This window comes from Tamandua tetradactyla, chromosome 6 (assembly GCF_023851605.1).
Source record: "Tamandua tetradactyla isolate mTamTet1 chromosome 6, mTamTet1.pri, whole genome shotgun sequence".
NCBI classification, from domain to species: domain Eukaryota; kingdom Metazoa; phylum Chordata; class Mammalia; order Pilosa; family Myrmecophagidae; genus Tamandua; species Tamandua tetradactyla.
Window position 1 is genome coordinate 44,695,902 of NC_135332.1, and position 18,481 is coordinate 44,714,382.

Below are 18,481 nucleotides of genomic sequence, written 5' to 3' on the forward strand. Positions count from 1 at the left end.
AATTCCCCTTTTAAAAAGCCATTCTGTTTGTGATATATTGCATTCTGGCAGCAAGCAAACCAGAACAGGTACCATACATAGAATGGGAGAAATGAACATACTGATGGTTAGGACTGAGGCAAATCAGAAGACAGGGTAAAAGATGATACTGTCTAAATTTTAAAACCTCAACTAGGTGAGACCAAAAAAAGGGATGTTTAATTGGTCCAAAATTTTTATTTTCTGTAGCACACTAGCTAATTTAACCTGTCTAATCGGTTTATTTAAACAACATAATTACATGGAACCTTGATGGGAATGAGATCCTGTTATTCTGTACAGGTACAGGTATACAGAAAATACTTCCAATACATTCCAGAGTATTTTGGGCAGAAAATTTTTAAAAAGTACTTGTAAAGTCCCCCTGAGTGGAACTTTTAAACTTCCCCATGAGGGGGATTCTTGATCTTCTCTCAATCATTAAAGACTCTCAATTTAATAATTCAAGTCCTCAATCTTGAAGCTTGCCCTTATGAAACTTCTTTATGCAATGGCGGAGCTAAGCTTACTTATAGTTATGCCTTAGAGTCACTCCTAGAGAACCTCTTTTGTTGCTCAGATGTGGCCTTTCTCTCTAAGCCAAATTCTGCAAATAAACTCACTATCCTCCCCAGCTATGTGGGACATGATTTCTAGAGCGGGGGGGGGGGGGGGGGGGAGGCGGGGGGAGTCTCCCTGGCAACGTGGGCGATGACTCCCAGGGATGAGCCTGGCCCTGGCATCATGGGATTGAGAATGCCTTCTTGACCAAAAGGGGGAAGAGAAATGAAACAAAATAAAGTTTCAGTGGCTAAGAGATTTCATAGAGGCTATTTTGGAGGTCACTCTTATGCAAGCTTCAGAGAGATGGTGCAAATTTCCACAATATGCCAAGTCCCAACCAACAGTATTCCTGAAAATCCTTTGACTAAAATGCTATAAAAGTTTTTCTTTTAATTTTTTTTTTTTAACATGGGCAGGCACCGGGAATCGAACCCGGGTCCTTCGGCATGGCAGGCAAGCATTCTTGCCTGCTGAGCCACCATGCCCCACCCTAAAAATTTTTAATAAGCTTATTTTTTCAGAAACTTAAGGCCTCCAGATTGTTCCTATGCCAGATAAGCCCTGAGACTCAGTTGTACCAGTCTCCCCAAGAATATCAATCAGTTTCATTCCTCTACCCCATAAGGTCAACACCCCTTTCTAGCACAAAGAAGATAAAATAGTCATTGATCAGATATTCCTGAAGACTGGAAAAACGATCAAATGAGAGGGAGAAGGTGTAACTGAGAAATTAGGATTTAACAAATTATGACTACTGACCCATTATATAGATATTTCTTTTTAGTATCTAGTGTATTAAAATAGATAGAAGGCTGATGCTTCTTTTATCTACCTTATGGACAGATGAGTAAAACATATGGATTAAAAATAAATAAATAATAGGGGAACAAATGCCAAAATAAATTTAGTAGATTGAAATGCTAGTGATCAGTGAAAGGGAGGGGTAAGGAGTATCATACGAATTTTTTTTTCTGTTTTCTGTTTCTTTCTTTTTCTGAATTGATGCAAATGTTCTAAGAAATGATCATGATGATGAATATACAACTATGTGATGGAAAAAAATAGAAGGAAATATTTGAAATTGTTGAACTATAATCTAGTAGCCTTGATCTTCAATGATTGTATGACTATACAGCTTTTATTGTGTGACGATGTGCTCGTAAAATCCTTTTGACTAGGGGGTGCACAGTTGGTTCACTGGTGGAATTCTCACCTGCCATGGGGGTGACCTGGGTTCAATTTTCGGTTCACACATTCCCCCCCCCCAAAAAAACCAAATATTCAACAAATGGTGCTGTGATAACAGGATATTCACATGGGAAAGAATGAAATGTGATTCCCATCACACAGCATACAAAAAGAAAATAACAGTGAGGTTGAATGAATGGTAAGTACATAGAAAGCTAAGCAAACAAAAATCTATACCATTATTAACTCAAGGGAAAGCGCTGTGCAAGAAAAGAAAAGTAATCAGGAGATATTATGCAACCGAAGTATAATACTTAGACATTCATAATAATGTAAGGACTGAATATTGATAGATATTCAAAGCTACAACATAACTCCAAGGGAGAGTTAGTTGTGGGTGGGGGGTGAGGAAAAGGTAAAGGTGAATAACAAGGGTAAGGGAAGGAAAGAGAGCAAAAATTCTGTCTTCCACAGTAGAACATAAATAAGTAATGCTTAAATAATGAAATCTCAAAAGTAGCAAGACAAGTATATTATTTACAGATAAAAGGATAGATAACAAATATATCAGCTAAAAGAAATGAAAGTGGGAGGGGATAATAGAAGAGGAACTGAGGACTGCTGTTTTGTTGTAATCAACCTTGTGGAAACTATGAGACTTTTTAAACTATGTGCACATATAACTTTCATAAAGATACAAACATAAAAAGGGTTTTTCTGGATGGCAGACTGGAGTGGAGTGTGTTTACTCCTGCTCTGTGACACAAGATAGGAGGGTAGAAGAAAATGCCCAGGACTGCAGGTCCCGGGGTGTGACTAGCCTAGGAGGGTCTTTCAGCAATTTTGGGGAGGAGGATCAGAGAAGAGCAAGTGGTTCAGGCGACCAGAATCCCCACTGGGCAGGCTGTGCTGCACCCAGGAGGCACGATAGACTGGAACTGACCCTCCTTGGCTCCAGCCTGCACAGCTGCCAACTGGGGAACCCTCCCCACATGACTGCAGTGGGCAGTACCCAAAGGGAACCTGGAGGCTGGCGACTGTCCACGCGGGGCGGTCTCAGGGAGGGTGGAGTGATCACCCAGTCAGGTGCGCAAAAAGGCAGCCTGCAGTCACGGTATCTGGCAAGCCCACCAGTTCTATGGATCAGCTGATCCCCTACACAATGGTCAACTCCCCAGTTCCTCAACAGAGAGCCGAGGACTGGCTGCTCCTGGAGGAGCAGCCCCTACAGCTGAGCACACGCCAGGAGGGGCGGGACTGGGGGAGGAGGAGACTCCAGACGCCATCTGCTGACAAATGCAGTACGCGCAGGTTCGCTGCACCAGACCAGAAGGGGAGAGCTCGCCACCTGCTGGGAAGAAGGGGTAAGTGCAGACAAGCTAGCTCCCTATTTGCTTAGGTCTTTATTCTTATTTTTTATTTTATTTATTTATTTATATTATTTTTTTGTATGCTGTATGGTGGGGTCAAATTTCATTATTTTTCCATGTGAGGATCCCATTATTGGAGCACCATTTGTTGAATTTTTTTGTTTGTTTGGTTGGCTTTTGTTTTTGCTTGTTTGTTTTTTTGGGAAGTGCATGGAAGGGGAATTGAACTCACGTCTCCTGTATAGCAGGCGAAAATTCTACCACTGAACAATCCTTGCACCTCCTATTTTATTTATTTTTTTAATATGCTTTTTCTTCTTAATATTCTTTCTTAATTTTTCCCGCTTTTAAAAAATATTTTTCTATACATTTTACTAGTAATAAAATTGTCCTTTTCATTTTTACAGATATTTTACTTATATTTTACTCATTTTTTATTTCACATATTTTTATTATTCCATTTAATTTATTTTTATTATTACTATTATTATATTTCTCTTAAATTTTCTCTTCCTCTGGTGGGCACCAAGCTGACTTCATTCCCAGTATATCCTGGGGTGTCTCCTTTTGATTCTGGTGCCTGCTACTGTTGAGGTGTATTTTGTTGTGGATCTTGGTTGAGTGTTTCATATTTTTATTATAGTATTATTTTACTTTATTATCATTATCCCTTTCTTCTCTTTTTCCTTGTTTTTTTTTTTTTTTTTGGTGTGTGTGTACATGGGCTAGGAGTCAAGCTTGGGTCCCTGAGTGGTTGTCAGACATTCTGCCACTGGAGTCCCATACACCTTCCCTAGCTTAAAATAGACTCTTAAGTTGAACTGCATCCTCTACATGAGATCCGGACCTTAATTTGGCAAAGAATAACCGACAAACAAACGGCAAAAGGAAACATTCAGCAAAAACTAAGTAAATATGAAACTTAGAAGAGTAAAGGAAACGAACTTGCATAATAACCACATCAAGATGATCTGATGGCCCGAACACAACAGAAAATCACGACGCACATGAAGATCCAAGTAGAAATCGCCCAGCCAAAAGACCAAATCAAAATTCCAGAGGGGACACAGAATACGAAACAACTACTCAAGGATATTTATGAAGAAATAAAGGATATAAGGAAGATACTAGAAGAGCACAAAGAAGAATTCAGGAGGTTAAAAAGAAAAACGGCAGATCTCACAGAAATGAAAGCTACAGTAGAACAAATAAAAGATATACTGGAGATACACGATAGCAGATTTGAAGAAGCAGAAGGAAGAATAAGTGAGCGAGAAGATAGAACAATAGAACTAGAGGGCACAAAAGAACAAATAGTAAGAAAGATAGAAAAAATGCAACTGGATCTTAGGGAAATGATGGACAAGAGGCACAAAAATAAAAGAATTATTGGTGTCCCAGAAAGAGAAGAAAAGAGTAAAGGGCTGAGAAAGTTAGTTATAGATATAATTGGAGAAAACTTACCAACCATTATAAAAGACACGAATATGCAAATAAGAGGCCCAGCAAACTCCAAACAGAATAAATCCAAACAGGCCCACTCCAAGACACATACTAATCAGACTGTCAGGTGTTGAAGAGACAGAACGTCCTGAAAGGAGCAGGAGAAAAGCAATCTACTACATACAAGGGAAAACACATAAGACTGACTTCAGACTACTCAAGGCACCATGGAAGCAAGAAGGAAGTGATATGATATTTTTAAGATCCTAAATGAGAAAGGTTTTCAACCAAGAATTCTTTATCCAGCCAAGTTCTCCTTCAAAATTGAGGGAGAGATGAAAATCTTCAAAGACAAAGAAAGATGGAGAGAACTAGCCAAGAGACCAGCCCCACAAGAAATACTAGAGGGAGCCCTGTCAGCTGATAAAAAAAAGACAGGAGAGGGAGATCTGGAGGAGGGCACAGAATTGAAGAATATGAGTAAAGGAAAAGAGAAGACATACACAGACCTGATAAATAAAAACTAAAGGACAAGATGGTAGAATCAAGAACTGCTTTTACAGTAATTACTTTGAATGCTAATGTACTAAACTCACCAATTAAAAGATACAACTGACAGAATGGATCAAAAAACATAATCCATCTATATGTTGTTTACAAGAGACGCATCTTAGACTCAAGGAGAAGTGAGACTGAAATTGAAAGGATGGAAAAAGATCCTCTAATCAAGTTGTAATCAAAAGAAAGCAGGAGGGTGCACGGGTGGTTCAGTGGTAGAATGCTCGCCTTTCATGCAGGAGACCCGGGTTCAATTCCCGGAACATGTACCCCCCCCCGCTACTGCCCCCCAAAAAAGGAGGAATAGCTATATTAATAGTAGACAAAACAGACTACGTGTAAAGACATCATATGAGACAAAGAAGGACACTATATTTTAAGGGAACAAACAATTCACCGGGAAGAAATAACAATCATAAATGTGTATGCTCCCAATCAAGGAGCTCCCAAGTACATGACGCATATATTAGAAAAACTGAAGGGAGCTATAGACATATCAACCATAATAAGGGAGACTTCAATACACTCCACTCCACTATAGATAGAACAACCACACAGAGGATCAACAAAGGAAACTGAAAACCTAAACAATAAGATAAATGAATTAGATCTAACAGACATTTATAGCTCATTACATCCCAAAACACAAGGATACACATTCTTTTCTAATGCACATGGAATGTTCTCCAGGACTGATCATATACTGGGACATAAATTGAGTCTCTATAAATTTAATTAGATTGAAATTATCCAAAGCACTTTCTCTGATCAAAATAGAACGAAGTTGGAAATTAATAATCACCAAAGAACTAGAGCTTTCACAAATATATGGAGATTAAACAACACACTCTTAAATAATCAGTGGGTCAAGGAAGAAATTGCTAGAGAAACCAGTAAATATCTGTAGATGAAAGATAATGAGAATACAACATATCAGAACTTATGGGATACAGCATAACAAAAGGGAAACGTATTGCCCTAAATGCCTATATTAAAAAATAAGAATGGGCAGGCCATGGTGGCTCAGCAGGCAGAGTTCTCACCTGCCATGCTGGAGACGTGGGTTCAATTATCGGTGCCTACCCATGCAAAAAAAAAAAAAAAAGAACGAGCCAAACTTGAGGACCGAACTGCTCACCTGGAGAATTTAGAGAAAGAACAGCAAACTAACCCCAAAGCAAATAAAAGAAGTGAAATAATAAAGACTAAAGCAGAAATAAGCAAACTGGAGAACAATAAAATAACAGAAAGAATCAACAAAACTAAAAGTTGGTTCTTTGAGAAAATTAATAAAATTGACAGTCCCCTAGCTAGACAAACAAAGAAGAAAAGAGAGAGGACACAAATAAGCAAAACCAGAAATGAGAAGGGGGTTGTTGACACAGATCATGAAGAAATTTTTAAAAATCATAAGAGAATATTATCAACAACTATATGCCAACAAACTAGACAACTTATATGAAATGAACAAACTCCTAGAAACACACGAATTACCTATACTGACACAAGAAGAAATAGAAGATCTCAACAAACCAATTACAAGTAAAGAGATCCAATAAGTCACCAAAAATCTTCCCCTCCAAAAAAGCCCAAGTCTTGATGGCGTCACAGGAGAATTTTATCAAACATTTCAAAAACAACTAATGCCAATCCTTCTCAAATTCTTCCAAAAACTTGAAGAAAAAGAAATGCTACCAAACTCATTTTATGAAGCTAACATCGCTCTAATACCAAAATTGGATAAAGATGATACAACAAAATTACAGCCAATCTCCCTAACGAACATAGATATAAAAATTCTTAACAAAATATTAGCAAACTGTATCTAACACCATATTAAAAGAATTATACATCAGGATCAAGTGGGATTCATACCAAGAATGCAAAGATAGTTCAACATAAGAAAATCAATCACCATAATACAGCACATTAACAAATTGAAAGGGAAAAATCACACGATCATATCGATTGATGCTGAAGACACATTCAACAAAATCCAGCATTCTTTCCTGATAAAAACACTTCAAAAATTAGGCTCTGAAGGAAACTTTTTCAATATCATAAAGGGCATATATGAAAAATCCATAGTCAACATCATACTTAATGGTGAGAAATTGAAAGCACTCCCCTTGAGATCAGGGACAAGACAAGGATGTCCACTGTTACCATTATTATTCAATATTGCATTAGAAGTACTAGCTGGAGCAATTAGACAGGAAAAAAAAATAAAAGGCATCCAAATAGGAATGGAAGAAGTAGAACTTTCATTATTTGCAGATGACATGATCCTATACTTAGAAAACCCTGAGAAATCTACAGTAAAACTACTTGAGCTAATAAACAAATTCAGCAAAGTAGCAGTACAAAAATTAATGTACAAAAATCAGTAATGTTTCTATACAAAAGCAATGACCTATCCGAGGTGACAACTAAGGGAAAAAATTCCATTCAGAATAGTGGCCAAAAGAATTACGTATCTAGGAATAAGCCGAACCAGGGATGTCAAGGACTTATGCACAGAAAATTACAAAAAAAAAAAAAATTTCTAAAAGAAAGTTTAAAATGACCCAAATAGATGGAAAGATATTTCAGGCTCATAGACAGGAAGGTTGAATATCGTCATGATGTCAATTCTACCCAAACTGATGTACAGATTCCACGCAAGGCCAATAAAAATCCCAACAACCTACTTTGAAGACTTGGAAAAACTGGCTATCAAATTTATATGGAAGGGAAAGAGACCTCAAATAGCTAAAGATATTCTAAAAAAAGAACAGCAAACTAGGAGATTCATCATTTCCTCACTTTAAAGCTTACTATAAAGCCACAGTGGTCAAAACAACATGGTACTGGCACAAAGACAGAAGGACTGACCAGTGGAACAGAATCGAGAATGCAGAGACTGACCACCAAATTTACGGACATTAGATCTTCAATAAGGCCCCCAAATCCACTAAATTGGGACAGAATAGTCTTTTTAATAAATGGGTATGGGAGAACTGGGTTTTAATAGCCAAAAGAATGAAACAGGACCCCTACTTTATACCCCATACAAAAATTAATTCAAAATGGATCAAAGACCTAAATGTTAAGAGTTAGTACCATAAAACTTCTTGGAAAAAAATGGGAAACATCTTCAAGATCTAGTAATAGGAGGCAACTTCTTAAACTTTACATCTAATGCACAAGCTGCGAAAGAAAAAACACAAATGGGAACTCCTTAAGATCAAGAGTTTCTGCGCCTCAAAGGACTTTGTTAAAAAAGGTGAAGACTGGGCGGGTCACGGTGGCTCAGCAGGCAAAAATGCTCGCCTGCCATGCCAGAGGACCGGGTTCCATTCCGGGTGCCTGCCCATGTAAAAAAAAATAATAAAAATAAAAAACGTGAAGAGGCAGCCAACTCAATGGGAGGAATTATTTGGAAACCATATATCGGATAAAGGCTTGACAGCCTGCATACATAAAGAAATTATACAGCTAACCAACAAAAGAACAAACACTCCAATTATAAAATGGGCAGAGGAAATAAATAGGTACTTTTCTGAAGAGCAAATACAGATGGCTAAAAAAAGCACATGAAGAACTGCTCATCTTCACTGGCTATAAGGGAAATGCAAATTAAAATGACAATCAGATATCACCTCACACCTATATGAATGGCTGTTATTAAATAAACAGGAAACTATAAATGTAGAAGAGGATGAGGAGAAACTGGAACATTCACTGTTGATGCGAATGTAAAATGGTTCAGCCGCTGTGGAAGTCAGTTTGGCAATTCCTCAGAAAACAATGAGTTGCCCTATTAACTGGCAATACCAATACTAAGTATACCGAGAAGAGTTGACGGCAGCGACACAAACAGACATTTGCTCACCGATGTTCACAGCAACACTGTTCACAATTGCCAAGAGATGGAACAACTGCTTGTTGAAGTGTGCTTTGCAAATTACTGCTTTTTTTCTTTCTTTTCTATGTGTGTGTGTACATATATATGTTGTATTTTATAACAACAACAACAAAAAAGCAGTTTAAAAAAAACTATGGGCAGTTATAATAATATTAGATAAAATAAACTGAAATAAAAAATTGAAAATATTTAGTAACAGCTCACTACTATAACAAAGTTGATATTTTGAGAATGCACACAGTTTTGATAGTTAATCAATTAGTATTTAAGATAATGTTTAACATTTAGAATTTAAGAAACTCTGATATCTGGATCTATAGATTTTTTCCTTCCTTGCTTTAATTTTAAATTGGTTTATGAAACATACTGTACAAACAGGCTTTATGATGATTACTTAGATATCTTTTTTTAATATGCCTAGGGTCAAGCTAACTAAGATATCCATTTTGGGTGGTTAAGATTTCCATATGTTAAATGTAAAAATATTTGTATCTTCATATTTTCCTGAAATTAAGAAAATATTTAGTAAGTAGGTCATTCAATTGTTTTAGACCCGCAACCCCCAGACCTTATAATACTGCGTACACTAGTTTTTTGCAGGCTGAATGTTTTATCAGAATTCAAGTGAACATTTGAATTACAAAACTAGAAGACATGAACTAAAAACAGAGAATTTATCCCAAATCGTATGCTCTGAAAACATTTAAAGGTTTCCAGGTAAAAAGCCATTTTGTGAATTCAAAGAAATCTAGGATTAAGAATCAATTCACACTCATAATATGAAAATGAGAATAGTCTGCTACCTTCCAAACAGCCTCAAAGATAAGAACTTTTTCCTTGAAGAAATATTGCTTGATTTTTAACCCTCAAGTTTTCTGCATGTGTAAGGAAGGCATTATACCTGGCACAGATCTAGAGTTAGAGAAATTTACACATTAAAGCAAAACTTCCTAATCCTTTTGGAGCTGCAATGTCCTGTGCAGTCCTAGGGAGACATTATAGTAAGAAATTTTTATATTAACATAATAAAATATAAAATAATGAAGAATTCTCACATAATTAAGAGTTGTACTACAATGTTTTAGGTTGCACAGTAATGCACCACAGCTGGAAGTTTTCAACAGGAATATTAGATAAATGTTGTCATATTAAGTGGAAAATTGGAATAGTTATATCCCTAAGGTACTTTTAATACTAAAAGTTCTATTAAATTCTTAGATTTTATGAGATGGAATTAAAGGGAAATTAAACAGCTTGCCTTGTCAGGGCCAGAAATTCCACTAAATGCTGAAGCTCAAAAGACAACCCACAGGGCGGGCAATAGTGGCACTGTGTCAGAGTTACCGCCTGCCACGACGGACACCCGGGTTCGGTTTCCAGTGCCTGCCCATGCCAAAAAAAAAAAAGACAACCCACAGTTATCCATTCTCTTGATGCTAATCTATTGACAATACTCCTAATAAACTAATAAAGCTCCTATCAACCTAACATCTCTCACCTTGGGGCATGTGTAAATTTATACGACTAAGGACAGATCTGAAAGCCATCTATAAATACAGACAGTAATTTTAAGGAACTTCACTAATGAGGGTACTCTGTTTCCCTCAGAGGGGATAACCAAATATTTAAAAACGAGATCTTATACTTTCTGGAAAAAAAAAAAAACCTCTCCAAAACAGACTGGGAATGTTTTTCAAACTGAATTCCATGAGTTCATTTAGAATTTTCAAACTCTGTGCTATAATTTCAAAGATGAAACTCATTTATACAAATTTATACTAAACTATCTGGGATGAACACTTTATAACTAATACCATCATGCAATTTTAATTCCTGATGTCATGGCATGGTAAACTGGTAAATATTACTGTGGTTCTTTAGATAAAGGAGGGTGAGGATGGAAGGCTGAAAGGATGGACTGAGCCTAAATTCCAAAAAACATCATTGAATGTCAGACCAATTGAGACCACCAACCTTTAGGAAGGGCATTTAACATTCCCTGCAGTTGAAGTTACTTTTCACTTGCTTCCTTAAACACCCTGAGACTTAGAATTAAAGGTAGCCTGAATAAATAACAAATCGGTTAGAGAATTGTATGATCAGAGCATACATATTAAAGGTGGCTAACTGAACTTACAAGAATCTATGCCCTATTAATTAGATTCACATTCTCTTACAAGTACATCTGTCATATTTTCTCATCTATCTACTACCTCCTTCAAACAGTCCATTAGATTCAAGTAAAGTAGTGAATTTTCAGTAAGGTTTTATTTGATTAAATAAGCAAGCAAACAAAAACTAGTTAAACAATAACCTGTTGAAGAAGATGATCAGTGAAGATTTCCTATGAAAATATTAGCCACCTCAATAGTGAAAGGAATTTTTCAGCCAATGAGTCTTTCATGCTCATTCACTTCTTCATAATCTTATTGTTTTAAGGTTTGGAAAAATGTTTGACGTTTAGCTCCCATCATTATCAATCTTTAAAAGCATGTTAGATGATGATATAACAATTTTTTAAACTTCTGAATTGTAAAGATTCTCCTCTTCACCAATTGAAAATACTAAATTCCCATGTATTATTCCAACAATTCTTATTTTAATTTACTTCTTTCCTTAACCAAGACTATTACATTAGGATATTGCTGATCAAGGAAAAAAAAATTTAAGAAAGAAAAACACTAGCTCCAGACCTGTTAAACCAGGCTTCATGAACAGGTGAAAAAAAAAAGTCCTAGCCACTGACTGAAAAGGAAATGGTGTTACATGGTGATCTACATTTGGTGTTTATAGCACTTTAGAGGGGGCAACATCAGATGAGAGTTCTCTCAGAGTCTAGCTTTCACAGTAACAGTTCTTTGAAATAACTAGTCATTGTTTGAACTATAAATTCATTAAGTGAAATGCCACCATTTCCCAACTGTCCCATCTTAAAAACAATTCGATCTTAGGCTTGATGTATTTCTATTCTGCATTGGTAATACATCAAAACAAAAGGAACAAAACTTCTTTAACACAAGTAAATACAGGCAGTTTCATAACTTAATACTTTCCCTTTGACATTTTTCATATGGTCACTTTACAGTGTATGTTAATTACCTTTGGGTTCACAACTGCTCTCCTATTATGTATGAAGTAGTATCTAGAAATGAGGAAACTGAGGCAAGAAACTTGCTACTTTGAAGCAAGCAGGCACCTGCACGAACACTGCAAAAAGCTGTGCTGCTCTATTCTACCACAATGCTTTCCCGAAAAGTTTCTGTCAAACAGTCAACACAGATATTCTCATCATAGATAGTCAAGGCATCCCTGCCAAGAAGGAAGAGACAAAACAGAGTATGCTTATCCTCAGAGGAAGAGGAAACCATGTAAACCAAAGAAAAGAGAGCATGCTTCTCAATCTGCACTCTGGGACCGTGGGAAAAAAATGAATGAAGCCAGAGAGAGACTCAAGGGGCCCAACTACTGAGACTGAAGAACAGGTTATTAGGTTTACTAATATTGGGAAATAACTGAAACACCTTAACTAGAAACAGAAGTCTAAACCCTTTTGATTTCAATCTTAAACCTAACCCTCCAAACAAAAATACCTGAAAATAAAGTACTTACCTTATCTGAGCATAAGGCCTACATAGGGTCTCTGATTTATAGAACCGCTTCCAAGTATCCATTTGTCCGTTTCCAAATCAAAAAATAATGTTGACCCTGACACTGGCAGGGCCTTCAAGCGTGTACCTCTGAAATCATTAGCCTCTCATCACCTTCCTAAAGTCCTATTTCCAATAGCTTTTCCCTTGAGCAAAGAGGAAGGAGAGGAACAAGAAGCACATACATTTACTACGTCCCTCACAAAAACATAATGAAATCCTGGGAGAAGGAACTGGCAAGAAAGACAGCCCGCCTTTCCCAGGCTGCCACCAAGATATAAAGACACAGAGACAAAGTAACAGAAGCTCGGGTCTCTGTACCCCACATTTCATCTTGCATGAGAGAAGACAAGATTGTCGGTGCAACTGGACCCAACCTTCAACACTCCCCTCCCACGTGCGTCTTCTTTCTCTCCCCAGCTCTGAAATAGATTGGAGAGTGGGGTCTGGAAGAAATCGGACCACGCAGGGGCTGGGAAGGAAAGGAAGAGAGCTCCAGGCAGGTCCTTCCTAGAAAACCTGGGCTATCTGCCTCCCAGTTCTGGGGTCTAGGCTCCTTCACTTCGAGACCCCAAGTCCCCTCCATGTCTACCCAGCGGACTCCTCAAGGCCCCAGAGCTACGGTGAAAGATGGGCTGCCTGGCGCCGGATATGGAGGGGATGGAGCCAGGGCCGCATGAGGGTGGAAACTGGGAAGCGGCCCCTTACCTGCCGCCACCCCTTCCCGGGCCCTAGGTTCTCTAGGTCCCCAGCTGCAGGCTCGGGGGTGGGGGGGGGGCTTCACTTTCACCTCAGGGTGGCGTAGTCCGCGGTCCGGCGGCCCGAAGTTCCTGCGCGGACGCGATGCTGGGCGGGAGGAGACGCCGGCAGCTCCGGCGATGGCTGACAGGCGCGGAGAACCAGGCCGGCCCAGCACACGGGTAAGGGGCGGGGCTTCACGGGAGCAGGCTCCGCCCCGCTCCCGCCCACCTTAGCGAGCGAGCCCCACGAAGTGACTACATCCGGAGTTACTTAAGGCCATTCACCTCCGACCGGGCTCCGGACTGCAGCTCGGTCGCGGCGGCAAGGGGGTGAGGCGTGGACCCCGAGAAAGCGGCAGCCAATGGGAGGAGGCGCGGGGCGGGGCGCCGTGAGGCGATGCCGATGGTCCGAGCGCTGCTCTGCCACTCCCAGCCGAGCGGCGGGAGAGCGGGCGGTCGCAGTTCCCCCAGCCCTGTCTTCACCGCCCCCTCTAACGAAGGCAGTGCAGCGCCAGCCTTGCCGCCTACTCAGAGGGGTGCGTGGGGAAAATAGCCCCACCAGCAGAGATAAGGCGTCGGCGGGCCGCAGTAAAAGTGGGGGGCCGCAACTAGTCGGCCTGTAGTGCCCATTAGGGAGCACAGAACCAGCACGAACTCGTAGGCGGTAGACGGGCCTTGTATGAACCTTATCATATTAAATCTAAACAACGTGAAATGGTGGATTTCGGCGTCCATTATTTGCCCAGGATTACACAAGCTGATTTCCAGGTTAATGCAGTCTAACCACTATTCTGAAACTCCATATCCAGTCCCCTTCGCTTGCTCCTCCAGCCCCGAAATAGTCCACCCCAAAATGGTCTGAGGTGCTGTATTCTGGAGCACCGAGGAAAAGTTTAGTAAAGGAAGCTCAGTGAGAACGGTAATGTGCCAAAGGGCAACAGTTTTCTGACTGCCCTAAACAAGGAAAACAGGTAGGTGGCAATGAGTCCGTGGCTTTTCGGATTGAAGAATGCTCCCAATCCTCTAGTGCAGTCACACCAAGAAATGGAACCAACCCATTCCTCCAGTTTTACTGGTTATTTTACAGCAAGACTTTCTTGGTAACAGTTTGCTGAAAATGAATAACTGGGAATCTCAACACAAAATATAACGATTGGGCAGGGAGAGAAAGAAAAGGCGCTTTACATTTCAAAAGAAGGGTCTGAATTTTAACCTTGCCAAGAATTTACGGAGCACCCAGAGAACCTTCCTGACCCTTACACAAACGGATAAGTGATAAAAGCCAAGAGACGTGCAGAGGATAACAATGTGGTGGGAAGAAATTCAGTGCCAAAAGGCAAAAAGTGAATAGGGTAGAAATACACCTTGGAGTAAGCAGTCCTTGGGCAGAAACCAAGCAGGAGGATCGGAAGTTTGGTCAACAACAGTATTCATTTAGAATCCCTCGTGACACCACTAGATCGTGGCTTCTCCAAGTTTGCTAACCCACTTTTAAAATAAGTGGCTCAGTGGCAGAGTTCTCACCTGCCATGCCGGAGACCGGGGTTTGATTACCGGTGCCTGCCCATGCAAAAAAATAAATAAATAATAGAGGTTGGGAACAAAATTTGGGAAAATAGATGTGGGCTTTATGGAGCAGTGACCCATTTGCAATGACTTCCCTCCTGAGATGCCCTGTCAGCCGAATAAAGGTAGGAAAATTCAGAACTTAAAATAGAGATACTTTAACAAGGCCAAAATAATGGCCTTGGAAGAGGGAAGCTTTGCCTCTTTTTAATAGCACTATCTGAGGTGGGCATGAAGGAAGTGATTTTGGATATAACTAAAAACCTTGAAATGCCTTTTTTATTACTCATCTACCTCTCCTAATTCCAATTAACAGGAACTTTAGCCAGAATTCTTTCTTAGCAGGGCTACTGTTTATCAGCCTTGGGAGCACTAAAAACCAGGGATTTATCCTCAGAAACTGTCCCTATATAACTTCAGCAAGCCTTTGCATGTCCTGCTTTTGACTTCATTGAGTATTTAAGGTAATTGAGCTCTTCAAAAGAAATGAAAGAACTACGGTGAAAGAAAACGAAAGCACCAAGCCCACTTAGCTAGGATCTTATAATCTAATCATCACCAAATCTTAAGAAAAATGTTCAGAAGAGATGAGGAGTTAGGTCTTTTAGACAGTACATCTGAAATTTCAACAAATCCTAAGTGTTGTGTTGTTTGGTGCATGCCACAACCTGCCTATCCCCACTACAGTTTCTTCAGACCTGTTCCATGCATTCTTGCCATACAAATCATTACATCTGTAAGAGGTGAAGGAGAAGAGCCAAAGGGTGCGGAGAACTTACCTTACAAGATTAACAGGTGGAAGACAAGTGCATGAATGTTTGGGGTTTTTTTTTTTTACATGGGCAGGCACCGGAAATCAAACCCAGGTCTCTGGCATGGCAGGTGAGAATTCTACCTGCTGAGCCACTGTGGTCTGCCCCCGGTATGTTTTTTTGAAGTGGAAACTAGGGCCCAAATATCAAATGGCTTCCTAGTTTACAAGAAACTGTATAAAGGCATGAGGGCTTTATCCTGAGCATCCAAATTACCTTCCAACGTCAAAGATAGTCTCACCCTACTGTGGGGATGTCTGAAAAGTCTAAGACGGCCTCTGTCTTTAAGGTAATTACAGTCTAGTTGAAAGACAAACTGACACACTAAAAAAGAGAGTCTGCTTCTACTTCTTTAGATGATACCTATGTGAAGTTTAAAAGCCATAGGTGAGGAGAGGATAAATTCCATAAAAATGGATAACCCCCAAAATACATAAACAGTATGTGTCACTGTCCATGCAGCATCATTTGGTACTTTATTATCAATTCTTCTTTAATTTGGGGCAGTGTTTCTTATCTTTTTTTTTTTTAACTTTTTCGTTGTATAGTAGAACATATATACAAAGCAAAGAAAAAAAAAGCAATAGTTTTCAAAGCACTCTTTAACAAGTAGTTACAGGACAGATCCGAGTTTGTCATGGGCTACCGTACAATCCTCTCAGATTTTTCCTTCTAGCTGCTGCAGAATATAGGAGGCTCTAAGGCTTAAACATTTTTTTTTATCATCACAATCAAGTTCTTTCTTTCTTTTTTTGTGAAAAATAACATATATACAAAAAAGCAATAAATTTCAAAGCACAGCACCAAAATTAGTTGTAGAACATATTCCAGAGTTTGACATGGGTTATAGTTCCACAATTTTAGGTTTTTATTTCTTAGCTGCTCCAAGATACTAGAGACTAAAAGAGATATCAATTTAATGATTCAGCATTCATATTCATTTGTTAAACCCTATCTTAACTGTATAACTCCACTGTTCTAGTTTGCTAGCTTCTTCTCCTGACTTCCTGTTTCATGAAGCTCCCTGGGAGGCATTTTCCTTCTTCATCTCCAAAGGTCACTGGCTGGTGGACTCTGCTTCTCGTGGCTATATCGTTCTGTTCTGGTTTCTCTGAATCTCCCATTGTCCAAAATGTTTCCTCTTTTATATGATTCCAGAAACTTATCAAGATCCACCCAAATGGGTGGAGATATGTCGTCACCTAATCCAGTTTAACAACCACTCTTGATTAAATCACCTCTCCAGAGATTGATTACAGTTTCAAACATACAGTACTGAATTGGGATTATTCTACCTTTATGAAATGGGATTTTGATTAAAACATGGCTTTTCTAGGGGACATATATCCTTCCAAACCAGCACATTACACCCTCTGGACCCTAAAAAAGACATGTTTTCCCCGAATACAAAATACATTCATTTCATAAACAATATCACAAATTCTTAAACCATTTCAATAGCAATACAATGAAATACAAAGTTAGAAACAGTACAAACTCCTATCAAAATTAGTTACAGGTATGGTCTGTTCTAAGGCAAGGCTCTCCTCTGGCTTTGGACCTATAAAAACCAAAACAAATTGTTTGCTTCCAGCATACAGAGGAGCATTCATAGGATACATATACCCACTTCCATAGGGAGGAAGGAACACAGGGGTCACTGGACCCAAGCAGTTTTGAAAACCTTCAGGGCAAAGTCCATTAGATTTCAAAGTCTGAGAGACATTCATCCTCGGGGCTTTAGAAAGTGGCAGTCCCACCCTTTCCAAAGGTCTATGCAGAGGCCTGCCTCTCTCTGAATGCAACCATGGGGGACATTGGGGAGACCACCTTTTTCTCGGCTCCACCCTCTCCAAACATTGGGGCTGCACCCGGGCTCTCTGCCATCTCTGGGGCACACGTTCAACCCTACCATGTGGTGGCAGGCAGGCTCTCCCCAAACCCCAAGGAATGTGCTTCACCCTCTCCAAGGCCTGAGGTGGCATGATTCTTCCACTGCCATGAGGTGGAAGGCCCATCCTCTGCCTTCAGGGCAAGTTCACCCTCTTCACAGGCTTGGATGGGTCTGCTCTCCTGGCCCGAGACTTCTTGACTTCAGACCCAGGCCTCCATGGTTCTGCCTCTGAAGTTATTTTTCCTCCAGTGTGTCCCTTCTCTGAACCCCCAGTCCATACTGACAGCAGCTCTGTTTATACAGGTCCCACAGCACTCTTGCTGACTTTCTATGCAGCATTCTTGGATCATGCCCATCAGACATAAGACGCTTCCCTAAGTCCTTCCTGGAAAACCCCATCTCCAATCCTGGCTTTCTCTGAAATGGCTGACTGGTTTCACATTTGGCTAATCTTAATGTGGGGCACTATTCTCTGGGGTCTCCAATTCTAGAGGCCCAGAATTTTTCAGAACTTCAATTTCTGGTTTCTTTGTCCTCAAGAGTTCAGTTCTCAGCTTATCTCTTTCCTGTTGCATTTCACTACAAACTGTGAGGAGAAACCAGGCTGCACTTTACACATTTAATTTGGAAATTTCTTCTGCTAAATATCCAAGTTAATGGCTTTTAAAATCTGCCTTCCAGCCAAAGCCACTCGTCAATTTTGCCAGATTATCTGCCATTTTAAAACAAGGCTTATCTTCCTTCCAGTCTATAATAACGTGTACCTCATTTCTG

At 39.6% G+C, this 18,481-nt stretch overlaps 1 protein-coding gene across 14 annotated transcripts in view; it reads right to left on the reverse strand.

Annotated features, from left to right (window-relative positions):
* ACACA (acetyl-CoA carboxylase alpha) overlaps positions 1 to 18,481 on the reverse strand; it is a 449,622-nt gene that overhangs the window by 318,291 nt on the left and 112,850 nt on the right. The window contains exon 1 of one of the 14 annotated variants that reach the window (XM_077165081.1): positions 13,486 to 13,653. The exons of 9 other annotated variants lie outside the window; for them this stretch is intronic. The gene's annotated coding sequence lies outside the window, so the exon portion shown is untranslated. Of the gene's footprint in view, positions 1 to 13,403; positions 13,654 to 18,481 lie in introns of those variants that run through there. 4 more of the 14 variants (XM_077165077.1, XM_077165082.1, XM_077165073.1 and 1 more) reach the window with 4 other exon arrangements.